This window comes from Phaenicophaeus curvirostris, chromosome 1 (assembly GCF_032191515.1).
Source record: "Phaenicophaeus curvirostris isolate KB17595 chromosome 1, BPBGC_Pcur_1.0, whole genome shotgun sequence".
NCBI lineage: Eukaryota > Metazoa > Chordata > Aves > Cuculiformes > Cuculidae > Phaenicophaeus > Phaenicophaeus curvirostris.
Genome location: NC_091392.1, coordinates 17,160,503 through 17,184,903, shown reverse-complemented (window position 1 = coordinate 17,184,903; position 24,401 = coordinate 17,160,503).

Below are 24,401 nucleotides of genomic sequence, written 5' to 3'. Positions count from 1 at the left end.
AGAAAAGTCAGACTGAAGAACTAAAGAAAAAAAAGCAAATGAAGCAAGAGAGAAAAGATAAATTACTCAATAAGTAAAAGAAATATCGATAAAGGGCTGAGAGGGGAGGAAAGAAAGGGAAAAGGGAACTGCAGAAGAACTGGAGAGAAGAAGGAGGAAAACAAGAGGCAGAGAAAGAAAATAGTAGAAAGGGAAGAGTGAAGGGAGAGGACATGCAGAAACAAAACAGCTCTGTGCCAGAGACTCAAGTGAAAATAACAGAGATAAAATGGGACAAGCAAATTGAAATAAGATATCAAAGGCAAAACCTTATGAAAGTACTGAGAAAACAAACAGGCTAACAGTGAAAAACATAATTACTAAAATGAAAGCTACATCATGCTGTGGCATGAGTGGACATGAGAAGGTTTGAAATAGAGATAGCATTGAGAGAAGAAAGGGTGCTTTAATCCTGAGTTCCACTTTACTAAAATGCTACTTGTTGTCTAACAGAAATGCGTAGTACAGGCAGGAGCATGTGCATCCAGCTTCAGTGGAGCATGAATAAAATAAAAGTGATTGCAGCTATTGTAATCTTACTACAACTTCATTTTCTTCAGCTCTTGGGTGAAAGAGCAGAATTACTGTATATGTTATTTCAGTGGCAACAGTCATGCTGCTGTGTCTCTACATTCTTATTGTTTCAAGCAGCTTTATGATGACTGACATATTTATAGTGTTTCCCACATTAAGGTTTTTATTAAGTGTCACACTAAAGTAGCAAGAAAAATCGATATCAAAATAATCTCCATTTTTAATAGTTTGATGCATCTGCTGTAATTTCTGACTGCTATTTGGTTTAACAGGAGACTGAGGACCCTTGATACCTTTTGTGAAAAAAAATCTTACTAGGGAGAATACTTCTTGAACCAAACCCACCTAGAATAAATTCTGTCATGCTCTTCCTTTCATACCTATTCACCTGGAGTCAAAATACACTTTTGTGTCTCCTTTTTCCTGTATTACGGGTATTTTTCATTTTCTGATTATTCCTTCATTCTTCCCAACCACTCAGCTTTGTACTATCTCATTTCCATGATCTGTGCTATTCAACTAATGCTCTTTCAGTAAGGGTAACATCAGCATAGATACTGCTGCTTCACATGTGCGTTTTCTCCCCAGCTACCGACGACTTGCACACATACTCCAGGATGTTTCTGCACTCTGCAAGACCAGTCACACTACTTATCTATACTGTTGCAACTAAAGCAATATTGTGGCTACTTAAGTGTGACACCGGGGTTTTTATAATCTGTCCTTGGGGTCCTTACTGTGTTTCTCACTGGATCATGGGTTGCAGTGGAAGTGCCCTGAATCACTCTGTGTAGCAGATGGCAGAGTAAAAGCCACCAGACCACACATAGTCTCATGGCTTCCTTATTCACCACCCGACAATTCTTCTGCACAGTAGTTATTACAATGAGAACAACCACATCAACATCCAAACAAATGAAGGTCAGTTTTATCAACAGAACTTGTATGTGTGGAGGTATATGCTCATAGAATCACTGGAAACATTCATCTGCCTCCCAGACTAGGACTTACAAGCCCAAATTCCAATAAAATGGGCTATATTTATTACTAAAAATCTGACAGATTGGATTTCCATAGGTGAATGAGTAACCAATATGGTGCCAACCAATGAAGTACCTAATAGCACTGTAGTGAAAGTTTATACTTAATGAACACTGCAGTTTATTCAAATGTGACAAAGCTGGCTGAAAGGGTAGCTAGAATTAAGATAATGCGGACTTGAAGCACCTTGAGAACTTTTCTGATTTACATGTGCCCATCATTTTTTTGAAAAAATGCGCACACAAAAACTCAGGTCAAGTAAAGTTTATGCCAATACTTCATATCTGTGTAGTGATTACCTAAGATCTATTTCCCTAGAAAAAGTGTTACCAATAGTCTTGTCTATCCTACTTATAGGAGCAGAATTCCCGAGTTAAATATCCCTTAAACTATTCCATATATTTTTCTCAGAAGGACATAGATAGTTTAGGAGAGCCTGAGTCTTAGTTAACGAGTATGAGAAGTAGATGACCAAGAGACTAGGTCTACGAATGAATCCAGAACTAGATCATTTAGCAAAACAGGAATGCACCTAATCAGATGTCTGTGCCTTTCTCACATCCTCCATGCTTCCTTGCAATTGAATTGTGCTCTAATAACCCACATTCAGGAAGAAGAAGGTTTAATGAAACGATTGGCAGTTGCAGAATGGTGGTGAGTACTTGGCAAGCTGAAAGCAAGGTAGAGCTACTTACAATGCTATTTGTATGCTAGGGTGGTCAACACCATCTGTACTACTGTGACCTGCTGTGACCCAGCATAATATTTGGGTCAGAATTTTCACGGAAAGTGAAAAAACCCTCAATCACTTCTAGTTTAGACACATCATGCAGACAACTAGAAAATGTAGCTGTCATTTCTGGGGCAGATACAAGCAAGGTCCTGACTGAATGTCTGCTGCCAATATAGATGAAGCAGTGTAAGAGGGAATTTGTTGCAGTGTTACTGCCATAATTTTTACATTCAGATAAAACCAAAATCAATCCTGTCACTTTTTCCTCTCTACGATTATTGTTGTTAAAAGTCAGCATGAAATATCACCTTTGGTAGTCAGAACACAAGCTGCTATAGTGTTTAAGATCTCAGGACCTATTTGCAAAAGTATTAAAAGGTAAATTCACAGACTACAAAATCCTACCTAAATTTCCCATGCAGTTTAAGCTAATGGGAAAAATTATTCTTTGCTAAGTTTCACTTCGATGGCAACATACATCAAACCTCACTAATCTGCACGCCAATTACTTGTGCATTATATGAGCAGCCCAAAACTCCCTTCTTCCAGTCTCTCGTTTAAAGACTGAATATAGAAAATTACAGAAGATGTCATAATAAAAAGACTTCATTTTTACGGGCTGTGTTCCAGAATACGGATGCACACTATCACACTCACTGCTGGAAAACCCAAGCAAAGAGAGGTGGATAATGAGGAGGAAGAATGACAGGTTGTGCTCACTTGTGTGTTTTGCAGTGTGATTCCTTTTTTTCTGTAGGTGTCCTCTTGATTGTAAACTTCCCAGGACAGAAATCATTTTTAGCATTATAGCATATATCAGATGTTTTGCTAGCACTTAACTAAATAGTAACAAAATCACAGGTAATTGTAGCAAAACTACAACTGTTAAAATAAGTTTATGAAACATTTGTGGATTAACTACCCTCTGGTTTTCATTATTTATTCACTTGAGTAAAAATTTGCAAAATACTTTAATTCACCATAGCTATTCCTACAATTAATGCAAATTAACAAGGTTCTACTGTAATGCAGTTATTATTATCTTCCACTGCACAAATGTACACAGCTCTAATTAAAACATGATATATTTTTTAAATCAGTTTACTAGGTATAATGGAGACAGAAAATATTAACAAAGTACTCAGCTGCTTCAATAAAAGGAGTATTGAGAATGACAGAGGTCATTCTTTTTATCTTCAATAAAAATTAGTCAAATGAAAGAGAGAAATTTTAGTGAGAAGGCAGGAGTAAATGTTGCGGTTTAGAAGGAATACATTCATATGTATCCATTGAGAATCATTAACAGACCACCAAACTACTTGTAGACAAATTATACAGTTACATGTTAAATACATTAAGTTAAGCTGTAGGAGTGAAAAATAGTAAACTAAGTAAATACCATTTTATTACTTTTAATATAGAATAAATATTTTTCCCCTCCTAATTAGTCTTGCTGCCCTTTTCTTATATATGATTTTCTTAGTCATTGATGACAAAGACTACACAACAACAGCAGCATTTTAAAATAAGTGCTCTAAGACAAAATTCTACGTTCACAATAGAAATGTAAGAAACATTAAGATGGGCAATCAAAATATTAATAAGCAATTTTCCTTTTTTCATGCTTTTGCTCGTATGTTCTATGGTTTTCATTTTCAGTGTCTTTGTGAATTTCAGACTTGTGTATACCTTAAGAGATTATTTAGCTTTTATATGCAAATGAAGGCTGTCATGTCACAACATTTCGAAAGTGTACAATTTTCTGATTGAAAAGTGATATCAAGTTCACCCATTCTATCTTTTATTTATATTAGCTTACCTTTATTTTCTAGTATTTGGGTGAAAAAACAAGAACTGTAAAGTCTTACCATTTTCATCATTGGACTTGTTACGCTACCACTCCCATCAGAAGAAAAGAATAGGGACACACATGTCCTTTAAGAATTTTCCCTCATCACGTGTCTTCTCATGTTTCTGACATCATGTTAGCTCACTTTCAAGTTCATGCTCAAGCCCAGTTGCCCAGACTGACTGCTTGTTGGCTCACACTTTTGCTCAACTGCAGAACAAAGAGACCGGACCCTTAGACTGTCTAGAGAGATGCTGTCTAGAGAGAGCAGCAGAGGCTGCCTTGTATTCAAGTCCCAATTCTTTAGGCTGTCTGGATGCAACAAGTGGTTGACTGGCTCAACAGGGCTTGCTCATACTTCCTTGGGCTTGGCCAACCTCTACCATCTGTATCTTGCTGTTCTGCTTTTCCATGTCGTGTGTGATGTGCCAGCAGCATCTGGATTTCCTTTTCGTGTTTTTCTTGGGTTTTTTTCAACTGTCACTGAAAAAAATGAGTGCGTTCACGTTGTTAAATCTTTTGGTATGGCAGCATGATCAGCTGCCTAAAAAGGAAGAACAGCAGGGTGCTGACAAGAAAGACTTTATAGGCAATGTAAAATGCTTCTCAGAGGGACATGGTAAGTGCTTATTAAAGAGGGGGGAAGGGAGAAGAATAAAGGGGAAAAGAACTGTAAAGCAAATATGAATGCGATTTTTAGGATTAAAAAAAATGAGTTCTCCAAGATAAGCCTGATCCCAGAAAATGAAAGCACTCGCATCACAGGACATGCTTAGCACTAAATGGAGGGGAAATAGGAGGCTGAAGAAAAGTGGTGTAACCACTGGTTGAATGAATAGAGGGAGAGGAAAGCAAGAATGATTGACTGTGGGAGAAGGAATACAAGGATATGGGTGAAGAAACGGTAGTGGGTGATTAAGTTTGTAGCTATGGAAGTCTAGCCTACAAAGTTGGGACTTATGCATATGATACATCTTGCTACAAGTTTGGAGATATCCACATAAACTTTCTTTCCTCTTCCTGGCTACAGAAAGGACAGGCCAGGTGGATCTACAGTAAGGCACTATGTACTCTATATATATACTTACAAAGTTGGGCAGAGCTGCTCACCAAGTGTAAGTTGTAGTGATAACTGTATCACCTTCACAGCCATAGATGCTTTTGGGTGAGCATCATTAAACAAATGTAATTTTTGGCCCTGAATAGCCAGAGAAACCATAACAAGGAAATCCTACTTTGCCATCTAATTGCGGATGCTAGATACATCTGATGATGTCACATACCTGGATGCTGATGATCTAATATGAGCTGTAGGTCTCAGCCTGACACAAAGCCCTGTCAAAATGTGAATCCAAGCTAGGTAGCTGGCTGATGAGATTGTATTTGGTTCAGAAAGCCAGGCTGAACTCAGACATACATTGTCAATATAGCCTAAGGCACTGGGCTGATTTCAAACTTGAAAATGGCTGCTTAACTTAGCAGCAACCTTTGAACAAGAACTTTATCTTTTATATGGGAAATGAGAAAGTTGAGTGATAGTGGAGTAGAAGTACAGCTGCTTCATGTAGTAAAACAATTTTGGCACATAGCGATCTGGGTTGAAGTAGTCTGCAGTTAAAATGTTGCCTTCTGTCTCTTGGAGGAAAAATTTAGTAGAAGGGAGACATGATTTTCCTGGAAGACAAAAATTTTTTGATCTTAGTTCAATGAGGAGAAAAACTTCTGAAACACTGTCTTGTAATAGGACCTGAGTACTTTAATGTGTGGTAACAGGAAAGTACCACATAACAGCAAGCTTGCATAGGCATCACCAACAGGATGCAAGTATGGAGCTTCTACTCCAGGATTTTGCACCCTTATAAAAAAATGAGCAGACATATCAGCCTATGTAAATAGATATCACATGACTGGTGTGTTATCCAGTGCTATGCTGAATGGGGGTGGACTACACTAGCAATAGCAATCATGAGAATTAGAGATGAGTGTGACAGATAGGAAAAAAAGCAAGCAGGTTGGAGATGGGGTGATTTATTTATTTGAGGAAAGATTTGCAGTCTTTTGTCAGAGAACTTCTGCAAATGGCAAAAGTGAAAAAAATTTTTGGGAAGTGATTATACCAGTTAAGAAGGAGTCAGAGGCAGGAAAATCTTTTGGCAGTTAAATAGTGTTACCAGCTGTCAATTAATGTTTTCCTAAATTTTAGAAGCACTCATAACTCAAATCTGAGTGTTGTGATTTGAGCATATCTCTTCCATCTGCAGGCCTGAGAGCTGAGTTCTTTTCTGTTCTGAAGTGTTTTCTGAAACATTTTAGAGGAAAAGAGAGAATCTTCTATGTTAAGAAATAAGATATTCAAATATAAATTCAATGTTTCTAATCTGATTTCTTTGTAAATAGAAAAAAAACAATTGTAGGCAAACTCTCACTATGTGAAAAGCTTCCAAAAATGATAGACTTCTCTTACCTAGAAAATCTACTTTTGTTTGTATGTTTTCTTTCCAGCTGTAATTATATTTCTAAAGTGTTTCATCATCTTCCTCTTTTCACTTTTTTTATCCTTCATGAGGTTAAGCGGAAAATTTAGATTTCATTAAAAAATAATCAGTGCTAGAGTAGTAAGGATCTCTAATGTGCAGCTCACAAATGAAGGCAAGGATGTGAAAGGATCATGCTTTTCTCCAGATTTGTGATTGTTACCTGTGTGTACCCTGTAGGTCTTCTCAGCTGACATTAGTCAGCAGCCTGCTATTGGTATAAGTGCAGCTGCACTAATTTACACTCACAGAGAATCAAGTTCATAATGTGTTAAACATACTAAATTAAGAATGAATGTGGTATTAGATTTGAATTTCAAATGAGCACAGCATCATTTTTTCCTTTCTTATCTGACAATTGGAAAGTTGGAAACATTGTATGTGAAAAAGGATAACGTTACAATTATTTTGAGCAGTTGACAGACATGGCTGGAAGTCTGATAGGATTAATACCTTAATAATAGGGCTTCAGTAAGTTAGTCCCAATAGATTCCCAACCTAGAGAGAGCACCAAGATACTGCTAATAGTTAAGTGACTTTTATTAGATAATAAATTCCATCTTTAGCTCTATTTTGCCAAGGAACTTTTATAATACATTAAAACCAAAAGAATTTAGGAGGTCTTACACACAAGTGGGTGCAGAGGAGCTAGTTGCAAGGGCTTTTAAATCCCATTTCACACCAGAAATAGTCTGAGGTACATACAAATTCAACTTCATACTCATTTCCTTACCAAAACCTTGAGACTTTTTCCTTGAGATACGTATTCAGTTATGATGGATTTATTTTTTTTTCTTTCTTTTCTAGGATACCTGCAGAGGTGATGCCAGACACCAAGCAGGAAAAAGACAAGAGTAAGTTCAAATGCACAGAAGTTCATAAACAAAGTAGGGCCAAAAACCATCACAAAATCCTACTTCTTGTATTTTCTTTCTTGCCAGAAGCAGGAACATTCAGGTCCTTTTCATTGTCCTCACATCACTTAAAGGAAAAGGGTGTCTTTATTCTGATAGAAATTCAAAGGTCATAGAAAGGGCTTTGCTATAGGTTGCTCATTTTTGTATGAGCCTGCAAATACAGAGCAGCCCAGCTTTAACAACAGTATCATTCCAGGAATTATCCTTATCCACAGAATACAATTCCAGAAATAATTAGTTATTTATTACTCACTTTGCAGCAGCTTTATGGATAGACATTTCAGCCAAGCCAATAAACAGATTTGCTGTATATTCAGAGCTAAGAGTTCAGGTCTTGCTCTGGCATTGTGCTGAAGACCACGAGCAGAGAGCGTAGCCTTCAGGGGCTATATGGTTATGCACACTGCAGACTCAGAAGCAGTAGTACAGGTGCTGACTACTCCATTTTTTCACATGGCTTTGCTTTGCACTCTGATATGCATTTCTAAGATGGACTATCCAGGCTCATAAGTGCATAAAACAGAGAGGTTCTGGCTGCGATAAGAATCTTATTGAATTGAGCACTGTGCATGCATTTTATTAGAAGCACAAAATCATAGAAGCCTTTGGGTTGGAAAAACCTTTAAGATCACAAATTCCAACCCTTAACCTAGCACTGCCAATTCCACTGTTAAACCATGTTCCTAAGAACCACATCTACGTGTCTTTCATATATGCTCAGGAATGGTGATTCAACCACTCTCCTGGGAAGCCCATTCCAATGCTTGACAATGCTTTCAGTGAAGAAATTTTTCCTAAAATCCAGTCTAAACCTCCCCTGGCACAACCTGAGGCCACTTCTCATCCTATCACTTGTTACCTGGGAGAAGAGACCAACATCCAGGCAGTTGTAGGGAGGGATAAGATTGATAAGATCTCCCCTTAGCCTCCTTCTCTCCAGAATAAACAACCCTAGTTCCCTCATAAGCACTGTGCTCCAGACCCTTTGTTATCTTCATCACCATTATTTGCACACACTCCAGGAGCTTTATGTCTTTCTTGTAGTGAGGGGCCCAAAACTGAACACTGTATTTGAGGTCCAGCCTCACTAGTGCCAAGTACAGGAAGATGATTACTTTCTTACTCCTGCTGGCCACACTATTTCTCCTACAAGCTAGGATGCTATTGGCCTTCATAGTCTCCTGGGCACACTGCAGGTTCTTATTCAGCTGGCTATGGGTCATTGCACTTGTAGGAGACCTCAACTTACCAGATGTCTGTTGGAAGTATAATACAGCAGAGAGGAAACAATCTAGGAGGTTTCTGGGGAGTGTCAAAGACAACTTCCTAACTTCCTAATTGTTGAGTGAGCCAGCTTGGCTCCTAAACAGGCCAAAGTCTTCCCACTCAAAGTCAAAGATGGAAGCTGATTTTCCTCTCAAATTATTTTCAATCAGAATTTAATTGTTATAAGGAATACTTTAACTAAAATGTGATTTTGCTTATTCATCTTCCTGCTTTGAGAGGATTTATTCTGCTTTCTCTGTCTATTTGAGCAATAATTTAGTTTGAAGGATATCTCCAAAGCATGGTACAGACTGCTGTTCGTTATTTGCTGGTGAATTGAACGTGGATATCCACTCCAAAGTGAGTTATGTTTAAGCTGTCTTCAACTGACAAAAGTGATCAGATATAACAAAGAAGTGATTTTGCACTTTAAAAGTGTAAAAATTCCGGTTACTCATATTTTGACTGCAATTTTAAATATTCCACTTCTTTTTTCCCCAAGTTTCAATTAAGCCTCGAACTCAAGCTCATAAATCAACCATACGTTACCCTACTAGCGTTTTAATGGGCACTCTCATTGGAAGTTAAACATTCTAGTAAATTGCTCAAACACAATCTTGAAAGGTTAATCACAGGTTTGAAATACTTCTCTTGTTAGGCAAAGTTGTCATAAGCTTGCAACGTAGTTGTAAAAAGGCCAGAGCCTTGAAACTAGAAATGTGTTATAATAACCAATTTCATTGCTATGGTCTTGGTAATCATTATGATGATCCAAATACCCACCATTGTGTTCATGGAGATTTTCAGTTCCTGAATGCATTATTTTTCAAGTCTTCTGGGCCACCTCATTTTCAGAGTTTCAGAAATATTCTCAATTGCAGAACAGAAGAACGAACAGCAGCCTGTCTGTCAGCAGATCTTTCCTGTCTAATCACTGTGAGTAGTAACATCTTCCACTCAATAACAAATGTCTTCTTTTCAATGCTCAGTGAAATCAAATGAGTATGACCTAAATATTTAATGTATTTAGACAATCTGCAAAAATCTTTGTTTTAATCTTACTCCTGTTAGTAGCTGCAAAGCTAGATCTTATTTAAACATACAATGCAAAGGTAATAAGACGTATATTTGTACGACCTCTCCCATTGTTTTCTCAACACATTGCTCAGCCTATACACATTACCTGTCTCTGAAAATGCCAGTTGCCCCAAACTTTTTTATGTCCACTGACAGCAATTGCTGGTAAAACAATTCAGTCAGTGATCATGAAGACAGTCCATGAAGCCGTCAGCAATAACACCAAGCATTGCTTCACTGCTCCATGAGTCATTTGCCAGACTAATATTCTGTTCTCAAATATTTCACCAGCTCCTATATCTCTTTCCCTCTCTCATGATGAACAGCGAACTTCTGCTAATGAATCCATTTCAGAATTGTAGTGCTCCAAAGGGAGATTTGCTGCCATGTAGGACAGAAATCTGGGAGGCAGGAGTTCCTCACATCTAATTTTGACATTCTTTTATATTTTCCTTATATTCATCTATTAGTATCTCAAGTTACCACAACTTCATAGTAAATAGCCTTGGCCTTGAAAACATCTTAATATTGTAAAAGGGAGTTGTCCTTAAAAACAAAACACAAAGAGCTCAAGACAACTCCTGTAGTGAGACTAATACTCGCCAGGTCACAGGGGCACTACTTGAAATACTCAAATTGCTCTAAAAATTTTAAGTACCACCTATAGTACATTGTTGTTAGGCTAAAAACACACCATAATAAATGGTGAAACAAGTACTGTTTGTTAATTTATCAGAATTAGGGGAGCATTTAGGTTTCACTCCTGAGAGTACTAATAATCATATTGACTCAGAAAATTATAGTTAAATGGAAGATATATTTAGAAATAATGTATGTAATTTCTGCATTGTGTATTTCAAATCCACAGAGAAGAACTACTAAATGAGGCAGTGAGCACTAATAATGGGATATTGTGCAACTAGACAGCTCAGAGATTACCTCAAATGAACTTGATATACTTAGTTGCTCACTTGCAAGATTAAGCAAAGTGTACAAGAGGGGAAGTATAGCTGTCACAAGATGATCATTTACACAGGTGAACTGCAGAACACCACAGCAACAGTAATGGTCAAAACCCCACAGGAGAGGGAGAAATGCTATATGCAATACCTCTACTTTCTGGAATAGCTTTATTATTACCACTTCATAGAACTATCCAGTGGAAAAAAAAAAACGTTACGCAGTTCCGCAGGGTAGCCATCTAGCACATTGCTGCTGTTCAGCAGACTGGTTTATATAAATTAAAAATCACTGAGCTACTTTGTGACTGAGAAATAGCATTCTTCACACATTATGATCTAATAATTGAGCACATAATTAAAGCAGGCTGCTGTACATTCTGCCTATCCAAAGGAATTCTGACAAAAATAACAGAAAACTATAAACTAAAATAAAAATAAGAATATGATTTTATGAGTTAATGTCTTTCAAATATGAGTATTTTCAAAGTAGCAGACATCAGGAGAGGTAGGAGAAAGCTTCAGATTTTACTTTTGTCCTCTGTACTCTGCTAAGTTGTTCTCTTTATATGTTGTCAATTTCATCCAAGGAGAAACAGATAAAAAAAAAATAATGCTTTATCCTGTTCACCAGCGATTTATGGTACACTAACAGTTTCAGCATCAGTTTCTCTAAAACTTTGTGTTTTACTCTACAAATAAACAAATTCAGTGATGTGTCCTTGCGTTCACAGCCAGCATAGTCTTCTTTCTTAGGCTGCACCTTGAATACTGTGTTCAGTTTTGGGCCCCTCACTACAAGAAAGACATAAAGCTCCTGGAGTGTGTGCAAATAAGGGCAGCAAAGGTGGTGAAGGGGCTAGAGCATAAGTCTTACGAGGAGATGAGAGAACTGGGATTGTTTAGTCTGGAGAAAAGAAGACTGAGGGGAGATCTTATTGTTCTCTACAACTACCTGAAAGGAGATTGTAGTAAAGATGGATGTTGGTCTCTTCTCCCAGGTAACAAGTCATAGGATGAGAAGAAACATTTAAAATTCAGGTAGACGTGTAAGTACTGAAACTGTGTAGCTTTCCCTCAATATTTTAATTAATAACTAATAAGAATTAATTCTTGATTTGTCTAAGTGAAGTACATGAAAACAGGCCTAAAACACAGTAATGTTTTAAACAAGAAAAGTGATAAAACACTGCAGTGAAAGTAACAGGGTTAGGGATGAAAGATCTAGTTAGCTGTGGTGCACAATGCACTACTAAGAGTGCAGAATTTTCTGGTGACAGATAGTTATTTTATAGATTACAACATCTGTCAAAGGCTAGTATGACATTACAATGTACAGCATCCTTTTAAAGGAAACATAGTCTCAATTTGTGCTCTCTAGCTCCAGTTCCACACTAGTGTAATTCCATATGGGCATTATGGGATACAAGAGGAAGAGAGTGGATATGAATGAAAGGCTTTAGCTAATTTAAAGAGGAGGAGAAAAATATAAAGTTTGAATGTAACAAAGAGTTACAGCCAGTTTAAAATCATATGGTTGGACCAGGTGATTCAATGATTCTGTGATATACAGACATGAGAAAAAAAAGAAGTCAGGGAAATGGCATAAGAAAAATGTGGTCTTTTTAGTCTGACACCTGTAGCCTAATTTGAAGTGTTTAAGATAATATTTTCATTATGTTCACAAATGCAATTTAAATAATGAAGCATTAGTAATATGAGGCTCCCTGCTGCTTTGATCTGCTATTAAATCTCTGCAAGAAAGCAAAGTGATACAGGCTGGCAATTCAGTGGCATGAAAATTAATGAGCTTTCTCCACGATGATCAACAGTTGCAATCCCTCTACCAGTCACTGATTTATGTTCACTTTAAACAAGTCAGGATTTTAGTCTAAGCAACTCCAGTGTCATTTCTGTATATGGGAGTCTTAGACTTGGCAAACAACTCCAAAAGAGGTATTTTAAATTAATATTATCTCCTTTTTACAACTTCTTTTACACTGCCATTCCTTCTGCTGCATCCAATATTAACACATACGTTATATTCTACTAATTCCATTAACACTGAAACCTTCTTATTTTTTGCTGATCTTCCTAGTGCTACACTGCAAATTCAGATTCTTCATTTGCTTCAACACTCAAAAGTTGAAAGCATTAGTCCTAGTTCCTAAATGACTAATATTTGGTGCACTTTAGAGAGAGTCTAGTGATAATTCAAAATTCTTAGCTGGGACTGAAGTAAACACATATACTATATTTGAAAATGCACAGTAAATTCAGTGTAATTCAATAAAGTCTGTATAGGCAACTATAGTTTACTAGAAATTAGATAATCAACTGGGTAAAATATTCCCAAGTAGTTGTTTCAATGGGAAAGAGACTTCTAGAAATAAAATCTATCAAACAAGCTACTGTTAACGTAGCTCTCATAAGGAGTTTCTCAGATCCAACATCAAAAAAATGATAAAGCAATCAACCACCTCCTGAAGCTAGACAGGTAGTGTTCAATGTTTGGGCAAAGTACCGTAATAACCAGAGTATGTATCTTTTCTTTCTCTCTCTCTCTCATTTTTTTCTCTCTTTATCTATCTCTCACACACACAGATCCATTCTTTCATGAGTGGATTAATTGTTGCCAAGTAAGAACTGTTCCATCAAATAGACTTACAAAGGTTTTCTTTACATTTAATCCCTAAAAAAAGCTACTGACATGGAGGAGACAAAGTCAAGTTCTCTGCTTTGAACAAGATTGAATGATCAGAAGCAGGAGAGTTATGTGATCCAGCCATCACATATGAAATATAAACCCTTACTTCACATAGAAATGCTAAGTATACATATGTATAAGCATATTGAGTTTGATTTCTTTTAAAATCAATAATGTTCATAAGGGTTTTATTCCAAGAGCATGGGGTTTGATACCTATCTCCATGCATACTGTAACATTTGATACATTCACTTTGTATAATTTTCATTGTGTATTTTCTTCTTGATTAAGTAAACAAGCACAGTATTTTAGCAATTTTTACTCAAATTCCCTGCTTCATGCTATTTCAATAAATGTCGCAAGAAAGACAATCAAGGGTTTACTAGATACACAAGAACTGGAAAAGTACATATGATAAAATGATTTTACCTCTCTCATGTTTCTCATAGTTCTATTAAAATGCTTATTTTTCCAGACAGGAAGGATCATTTTTGTTCTGTTCCTGAATCCAGAAACATTAAAATTTGATCATTAGCATTTCTGACAGGAGACAAATATAAATATTACATGTTTTTCTTATTCTCAGTAAGCTGTACTTTTTACAATAAAGAGAAGTATTTTCTGATAGTACAAGTTTAAAAGGTTTTTAAAACATGTTCTGTCTTTCCATGCAATAGTTAAATGATCGAGATTACTAGCAAAATAATAAGTGAACCCAACTCTATTTTTAATATAAGAATTTTAAATTGTGTAAAACTAATTTTGATTGTGACTGTAGCTAGAACTTACTGATTCAAGACTAACATTCAATGAAATCTTCAGACACAATCTGTTATAGCTGCAGCTACTTTATATCACACGTTTTGCAATAGGATTGTACTGTGAGAAGGGAAAAGAAAATCTCCAAGGGGAAGAAACTGAAGCTAGGTAATTTCAGACCTGAAATTAAGTGAAATGCATGTAATAGTGATAGCGGTTATTCATGTGAACAGTTTTCGAGGGATCTGGGAAATACAGGTTGCAATCCTTCTATCTCTCCCCTTGTGTCCAATCCCTCCACACCCCCAATTTTCTAGACTTAGTGAAGAGTATGAGCGTGATATGGGAATTACTGGGAAAAACTCTGAAAAACCTGGCCAGAGTATATTCTTTCTAAAATAGGTAATTGCAATGTACTCCTATATTTTTAAAACATATGAAACAGTCAGCTGGAGAGGTGATTAGAATATCAGATTATCAGAATATCAGAAGACTGAGAAATAAATACTTCCATAAAAAAGAATCTGAACAAAAAACTTAATTTAATAACATAATAAGAGACAATATAAGGTTATTAGAAGATTGAGAAGTAAAGAATGAAAAAGAATCTGAAGAAAATAATATTTTATTTAATAACATAATAAATGTGTAGAATTAAAAAAAACCAGCAACAATCAGTTAATTAAACCTGGACATCTACCATGTAGATGTCTTCAGCACAAATCCCTTGTAGTCTGTGCAATCAAATAGATCCGTGTACAAATAACTTCATCCCTTCTTGAAGTAAGCTTCTAAAATAGGTTGGATAGGCTGCAGTTTTAAAGTGATAGAGGAAATCTGGGTGTCTAACTGGTGTAGATACCTATGCAGCAGATTTCTATGACATAGGGTTGCATACGGTAAGTACATGCATGTAGTTTAGTACTGGACAATATTTACTGTTTTTTGCGAGTATAACCATATTTGAGAATTACTTAAACTCAAAGTACCATCTTTGTTGAATAAATCCTCCTCAAGTGTGCTACATAGTGACAAACTATAGTGACTCTTCCATTTTCTCTACAGAGCTATTTTGTTTGTTTTCTCTTGTCCCAGTAGATTACTACAGAAATTTGAGTCTCTCACAATAATTATACAAGATACAAGGATGTCTGACAAATGTTTTAATCCTATTAATATATCTAATATATCTGTTAATTTAATTATACTGCACTTAGTGTAGCAGTACTCTCTTGAGCAATGTAAGGTGCACTTCTTTTTTCCTGAATCTAGACCTCAAAGATGGTATGTACCTATTTTCTGTATTATCTAGATAAGACATATCATATTCCCTATAATAACCCAAAGCTAGGAAATATATGCATGCCAATATATATTGACATCAGAAGAAGCAAGAGTAGATTCTTAGTCAATAGCTTGATGACTTATTTGTTTATGTTGTTTATCCCAAAGACTAAAGCCATTTTCAAACCTCTAGACTACATGTTGTGAAAGATTATCAAAGCTGGTCAATGGATATCTGAGTTATTTTGTATCAACCCATTAAATAAATGGTGCTTTATGAAACAGAAAAAAAAAAATCCAGAAAAATGGAAAAAAATCAGAACATATAAGCATGGGTTTAACACTTAGAAGCAAACCTGTTTTCAATTCTCCTGCAATTTACTACCAGTAAGTAAACATAACAGTCATCTGTAAATTGTAGAGATACCATGTAGCAGGTTTTTTTCTGTAGACAGTTCTATATCTTTCTAAAAGATATAGATATTTATGATATCTCCTCTATTCGTTTTGTAAAGACAGTTAATATCTACAATAAAAGAAAAAAAAGTTTTAAATTTTATTTTTCCAGTTCAAGTGTGCAAAGACAAAATTTTTCCATAACTGAACATTCATGTAAGGAACTCAGGATTAAGAAATAGTTAGGACAAAAGATGCTGCCTTATTTAACATAAGAGTGGAATAAGCATATCTCAAGTCAGATAAGTGAGAAAATCATAGTAAACATGCTAAGAGATTTTTATTCCTTGCAACACATAAGTAACTGCTCATTGTTAGTATCATGCTTCAAGGAGCCTGGAGTTCTGCCAAGGTGTTCCACTCTAATTGACTTCAATCCATGATCAAAATCATAAACAACGTTGGAAATATATTCAGAAACTTTGACAGGGTCAGGGGTGGTGCAGATTGCACAGTAAGTGTTTGCAGCTTGAAATACCATGGATGCCACCCTTGACTTCCAAATTTACATAAGCATTTTGCACATGTAACTCCAAAAGAGTCACCAGAGAGGGCACAGGAAGCTGTTACACACTTACCAGGTAGATGTTTTGTAGAGCGTTTGTAGTAATCCGAAAAACTTTTTACTGTGAAGCTGGGGATCCTTGAACTGAAAGAGGGAAATGTTATAATTGTATGCTATTGAATAAGTGACCAACATTTAGTAAAGTAGTTTAAGTCTGTACAGAACTTTTCAGAGTTCTTTAAAACTTCACTTATTCTAATGTTGCCTCAGAAAGCAAGAAGTCTTGTCTCCTTGAATGTGTTTGCCATCTCTCTGGCTTTTGATCTTAACACTGTCTTCTTTGGAGATATTTCAACTTTTTGCTTCGTAAAATGTCTTGCAGACTGGAAGTTAATAATCAATACTTCTCCAGTTCATACCCAAAGACCAGAACTGGTTTTCAACTGCCTCTAAAGGTATAACATACTCTTTTCATAACTTTCTATTCTCTTCATTTGTTGAAGACCTAAACACTCTTTGAAAAGGGACTGGACTCCAGTCTCCTACAGAAGAGGAAAGCTGTATTTGAGTCATCTCATTTCATAAGAGGTATAATCTGTTATCTTTTTCCTTTATTATTTTACAACTGCAAAATAGAAACCTTATCAGAAATAGCTTTGTCAGAAACAAGGCTATGAAAATCAAAATCTACTTTTGACCCACTGTGGTTAGACTGATCTTAAAAAACCTGTCATCTTGAAATGTTTATATACAGAAACTTCAAAATTTTAAAAAATACATTTAGTTCTCTACATTAGTACATTAATGATGTGCTTGTTTCATTTTGTCCCTCATTTGTTTCATCAATATTCAGTATAATTCTTGTTCTTTCTTTTTAAAACAATATTAACAACAAAATTATGAGAATTGTGTATTCTGTGTCTAGACTCATTCAGCCCTAAACCCATCTGCCCATAAAAATATTTTAATTTGTGAGAATAAATTCGATGAACTAACACCTGAAATGTAATCCAAAGAGACAGATAAGGAAGGAGAGGTGGTGGGGTGGCTCTGTATGTCAGGGAGGGTTTCAGTTGTATAGAACTTAACAAAAAAAATGCTACCACGGATTTCCAGAGGGCAGATAATGGCCTGTTCAAGGCACTGGTTGAGAGAGGCCCTTGGGAGAAAGTCCTGGAGGGCAAAGGAATCCAAACTTTACGCTGGAATTTCTTCAAGAAGGAAGTCTTAGAGATATAGGAGCAGACTGTCCCCATGTGCCGTGAGATGAACTGGCAGGGAAGGTGGTCAGCTTGGCTGAACAGGGAGATTTTGCTGGGACTCAGGAAAAAAAAAAGAGTTTGCCACTTTTCGAAGAAGGGGCAGGAAACTCAAGAAGAGTACAGGGATCTCGTTATGTCATACAGAGACAAAACTAGAAGGCAAAAGCCCAGCCAGAACTCAATATGGCCACTGTTGTAAGAGATGACAAAAATATTTCTATAAATATACTAACAACAAAAAGAGAGCCAAGGAGAATTTCCACCCTTTATTGGATATAGAGGGGTCATTGCTACCAAGGATGAGGAAAAGACTGAGATGCTTAATGCTTTTTTTACTTCAGTCTGAAATAGTAAGGCCAGTTGTCCCCAGGGTATTCAGCTCCCTGATTTGGACATGTTTTAGTAGGCATGGTGGTGTTGCACTGATGATTGGACTTGATCTCAGAGGTCTTTTCTAACATAAATGATTCTGTGATTTTATGATTCTATGGCATCTTGTTTTCAGTTTACTGTTACAGACTAATTCTATCTGAGACCGCACTAATTTGTTGTTTATTTCAGGTCAACAAAACAAAATTTTAACAAAAATATATTATTTAAATTTGTTACTCATTTTGTTGGAAACTGCTCAACAGTAGCTGCCAAAAGACAAGGCAAATGTAGATAGTATTAGTAAAACCACTCAAAACAAACCAGAAATTATTTGTCATTGCATAAATATGTTGTACATGTACTCTAGGATGTAATTTATTTTGTTCAACTTTTGCTACAAAACCAAAAGTAGTTCAAAAGTAAATACAATAAGTTCTCTCATCCAAAAATATCCAAGTGATACAATTTTAGAGATGCCAGTGTTTCTCCATTACTTAAATACCTTACTCATAAACAAATATGCCATCTTCCCTAAGAAAGATTAATTCAAACTCTTGAAAACTGCATGTGGTTTTAATCTTCCTACAGAGATTCAAAAAATATTTCCATATAGGAAATACTGTGTCCTTATTTGAAAAGAGACTGTTGAGAAAGGACATGACTGCCTTATGTATGGTAAGAAAGAAAAATAGGGTATGATTGTTCACTATTTCCCATGCCACAGAAACCTGGCCATAACCAGTCAAATTATTTGACAACAGGCTCAACTCAGATGAAAGAATGACACAAAATGTTTTGTTGAATTGAAAAAGGGATTAGTTTGGTATATGGGGAAAAGCCCATCAGCAACTATTAAAAATGAGTCTTGTGCCTAACCTGCAGCTTGGAAGTTCTTAATCCTCATGATTGTTAGGAACTGATAGGATATAAAAGGAAAATTGCTTTATAATATTTTCAATTTACCCTTAATCTTTCTATAAGATTTTTCTGGTTACTACTGCTACAGACTAGCTATTGTACGAGGTAAACCTGTGGTCTGACCCTGCACAGTTTCTCCCATGCTCTCAGATTGCAGAACTGCCTTGCTTACCTGAACAAGGAATGACAGAAGAAAGCCTACTGGTATCAAACATAAAATCTTTACATAAGTAATAATTGAGGATTACATTATTTGTGTTAACTGATAATCTTTGTATTTACACTACAACATTATCTCATTATTTATGCTGTAATTTTGGGTTTGAAATTTGGATATTTAAACTTATTTTTAGTATCATTCCTATAGCAGAATATATTCCTATAGCAGAATTTTATGTTATTTGTATTTCATATTTATTGGACTTAACTTTACTCCTTTTTTTATTCCTCCAGGTATGAGACAAATCAGTGCAGGAAGTTTGGTGTTGAAAAGTAGAATCTAGCATCTGGATTTCTAAGCAGCTGGGAACTTATATAACATGGAAAATTGTCCTTTTCAGTTTTCATTTTGAATGCCTGGCATAGGAACTTGCTTCATTCTTCCCATGTGGCCTGAGATTTCACACACTGAACAAGTGAAAAATACTCAAGTGATGATGGTATGTGTCCAAAGGGATAGTTCCACTTTGATTTTGTCAATTGATAAAGTCCATGAAAGAAGTGCTGTACTGACTGCACCCTTTATGCCTTCCTCTGTGGCTTGGTGGGGGACTTTGGGCTAGGGGAGATGGGAGACCTGGGTATGCTCCATTTGGATTTCAAGTTGCAGGGTTTTTTTTTTCAAAATAAATGCACTATTTCCAAGAGGTTAGAAAAGCAACAGTATTTTTTTTTAAATCAAACTGTATGTTTTTCTTAAGCTTTCTTCCTTGGAGGAAGGAAAAAAAAGAGAAAGAAAAAGAGAGACAAAGAATTACACTGGCTTTTCATTTTATTTCACTTTTTAGTAACATAATCTTGAGTCAAATACTCAGAGAATATTCCTTTCCTCACAGAAAAATAGCATTTATTTCTGAATCAACTCAGAAATCGTAGTGATACCCTGCTGATTTTTTAATAGAGAAGGGAACTGAAATCACTCCTCATGAATAAAAGAAGATAATAGGAGAAGCATTTACTTTCCAGAAAAAAAAAAATCCAAATCAACAAGTATGTGGATTGCAGGACTTTCCATATGTAATTATTTGTCCTCTGCTATATATCCTAACACTCGTAGCACCAAATCTCACAACAAATCAGCACACTTGATGCCAAAATTGTATACACTCAAGTCTCTTATCTTTTTGTGAACTTACCCTGCTGTCTTTGAAATCCCAAGCTGGTCTTCTGCTAGCCTCAGCTGGAGCAGGCTCTTCCGATTCAAAGCCATGCTGTGTCAAGTACAGAATATTTGATTGTGCAGTAGGTGAGAATGAGAAGATAAAAGCCAGAGTCTCCCTGTCCAAAGGTAGAGCAGTGCCCAGAGGAGACTTAGAGTATACACAGCACTTCCATTTGGGCATCTATCCACATTTCGTGTGCAGTTAGAAAAGCTGCACATGCAGTCACAAGAACAATTTCTTCAATGTTTGAATTTCTACTTGTTGACTGCTATATTATTATATTTTTTTATTTGTCTCTCAGTCTCTTTCAGGTAGATAATTCTAAAGAATTCTAAATTCCTAGAAATGGTTTTCATATATCATACTGGGGAAATATTTAACTGTTACAGGTGTTCTGCTCAAGATTCTTCAGATGTTGTCCCTGTACTAACAGTCTATTGCCAGCAGGCATTTTCTTTCATCTTATGCCAGGGTTGCACCTTAGATGAAACATTATTCGTGGCATTTGTTTTACTGTTGGATTGTGTTCTGTAGTCATGTCAAGAGGACACCTGAGAACAGCAGGCTTTACCAGGAATTTTCAAAAATCAACTATTGTCTTCTTTTCGTGTTAGGACGTGAATACAAAATAAATATAAAAAATAAACAAAATACAGACAAGAGGGCACACTGCATGATGCATTAAAGGTATGCTGGTCAAAGTCTTAGAAAATACAACATAGTGTACTCTGGGGATCATTTCAGTGCTAGTAGAGGAATGGCTTAGAAGATTTATTCAATTTTATCCAGCCCTAGCATCTATGACTCAGAAAGGCTTATTGCTCTTTAAAACCTACTGCCTGGCTAAGGAACTAGTACTAGCAGTACTTATACTGTATTGCTACTGACCCAATTCTTATAACGCTTTCCACCTGTGACGAGCACTGCTCAGGGCCATGAGTTGCTTCCATAGACCACCCTTGGCAAAATGGCCTGGGTAGCAGCCGCTGTTCATGTATTAACATTATGACTTAACATGTATAGGAATGTTGAAATGATACACTTAAATGTTTTGGGTGGCATTTAACCAAAATTAATAATGCTAAAGAAGAAGATGATGATAATCATCAAATGGTTTAAGCAGTTACCAGGAGATTACCAAGACAACTTGAATAAAGGAGTAAACTTGAAAAGTGGTATGAAAACTCTGAAGATCTGTAATGGGCAGGGGGTAAGCGCTGCCTCCTCCGAGGTGGTAGGGGGACCACAGGGGTGCCCCTGGAGCTGGAGTTCCTGCCTCAGCCCGGGGGCATGGGGTCTGAGGGAGAGTGGGTGCATGCGACTCTGTGTGTGTACGTGTGTGTGTACATGTACTAGAACCCTACAGGGTTAGCAATTGAAAGCACTTTCCAAAACATGAATGAGTTTATCAACATTTGTGATTCATATTTGGAGTCTATCTGTTATGTTACTGATACTGATCCAGAATCTGTAGTCCACTGATTGCCAGTTAATAGCGTGTCGCTTATAACCCAATAAAGCATTTTGATCTTGGCTTGTTTTAAAATACACAAATTAAATGTTTTTTTTCCCCCTGAAGCAAGGACTGTAAACAGAAGTGTGTGATATTTCCCTGAAATGCTGAGCCTGTGCTGATGAGTAGATTAGATAAGACCTGTTCAACACATCTGACTGTGGCTGGGTTTGACTCTGTCTAGTCACTCTGAATTTATTCTAAGAAGCTGGAAGTTTATTTCAGCAGAATCTGACAAACGCACTCTGTTCTTCTATGGATAATATTAAAATTAAGCACTTTCACAAAGAAAAATCTGTCAGCAGCTTTCTGTCTTGTTCCATGCTCAGACCTTGTTTACTTAGCCCAATTAAGACAATATTCTGGCCTCAAGTAATACCATGCTCCAAAGTGCTACCCTTTTAATATGCGTTTTAAACCACTGTTTTTTTTCTAATTTATACTTTCATTTTACAGTCATTTTCAAATAATATCAATTAACGCTTTAATGAATCTCTCCTTGCTGGCTATACAAAACATTCATTTAAATCTGCATCAGCTGTGTACAGCATCTTCACCATGGTTGTGTTCTTATTGCAATTTAATGTTACAGGCTGTTAACCAAAATAGCTGATTACAAGATAACAGTAGCATCTAATCCCAAAGTTCCAACCAAAATCATTACTGTATCTTATGCTTATTCCCTAATTAACCAGAGCCTCTTCTGCATAAAACTCAGTACCAAAAACTAGACATCAGTAGTGTACTTATACTAAGCAAACTGCTGAAGCCTAAATTTTTTCTGCCTAAATTTCCATAAAGCTAAATACTTAGTAGCATTAAGAGAACCTTTTCCCTGTTGTCTGATTCTAATGATAAGGATATCATTGGATCCTTACCAAAACCACCTTTTTTCAGTGGAGAGTTTTATGTATTCAGTATATAAGCCTGCATTAATATGTTTCAATTACAAATTCAAATCATCTAACTCTCTCCGCTAGTTTTGACCAGGATAGAGTTAATTTTTGTCATAGTAGCTATTATGGTGCTACGTTTTGGATTTGTGCTGGAAACAGTGTGATAACACAGGGATATTTTTGTTACTGCTGAGCCCTGCTTACACAGAGTCAAGGGCTTTTCTGCCTCTCACATGATTCCACCAGTGAATAGGCTGTGGCTGCATAAGAAGCTGGGAAGGGGAGGGTGATGGGATGGGACTCAACACAATTGAGAAAACTGATCCCTACTGACCATAGGGATATTCCATACCATATGATGTCATTCGCAGCAAATAAAAGCTAGTGGAAGAAGGAAGCAGGGACATTTTGAGTTACAATGTTTGTCTTCCCTAGTAACCATTACACAAGGTCTTTAATATCCTTTCTCCACCTAATTCCTCCAATGCTATGTTAATCTGTAGTCTCTATTCCTTCTTTTATAAGTGGTCCAAGATACACAGAGCACCTCAGAATTCACTGGGGTACAAAGGAAGCAGAAGAATTAAATAGGATGATATACAGCACACCTTTGTATGTGCTCTGTTCAAGAGTAGTCTGAAATAAATGCATACCAATTCTCTTTGATTCTCTGCTGTCCAGTCTGTATCCTAATCACTAAGCCAGAGACTCTCACTCTTACAGACTCTTTCTAAACCTATTAGTATTTTAACTCTGCTTTGAATGTGGACAGACATCAAAGAAAGGGTAAGGAACAATGCAGTCTAATCTTGGTTTGGGGGGAGAATGATATTCTTGAAGGTCAATATTATGGGTTTTAATCACTCCAGGCAGAGGCAGAATTTAAATTCAGGGCCCTTTTTTCTGCTTTTTTCTTTAATTGCTAAGTTACTTCTAAAAGCGAGGTGGCAGCTCTTTGGTATATTTTTAGGAGGAAGGCAGCAATAGCAATCTGATCAGAGCAAACCAGCTGAATTGAACCTTTCTGGTAATAAAGGTGGATAACTTACAAATTCTGAATCCCCACAGTGGGTGATACTGATTAACAGTTCAGCACTATGTTAAAACTGGCACATTTCTGTGAAAAAAAAATCAAGGCAGATTGTTAGAGCCTATGGAACTGATATGAGAAAAAATTAATACATAGCACTTTAGGCAAAGCTGCATTTGGAAGGTAATCAAGTTGAATGTTTTCTGGAATACGGTACTGAGTTTTTCTTATTTCAGTGTAAGAGCTCCTTTAGCACCTAAAACCCTTTACTGAGCTTAGCTGAAATTATGAAGGCTAACACATGAAGCAAAAATATAAATGATCTTAAGTGGTCTTCCACTGAAATAATTGGAGAGGGCAGTTAGTTA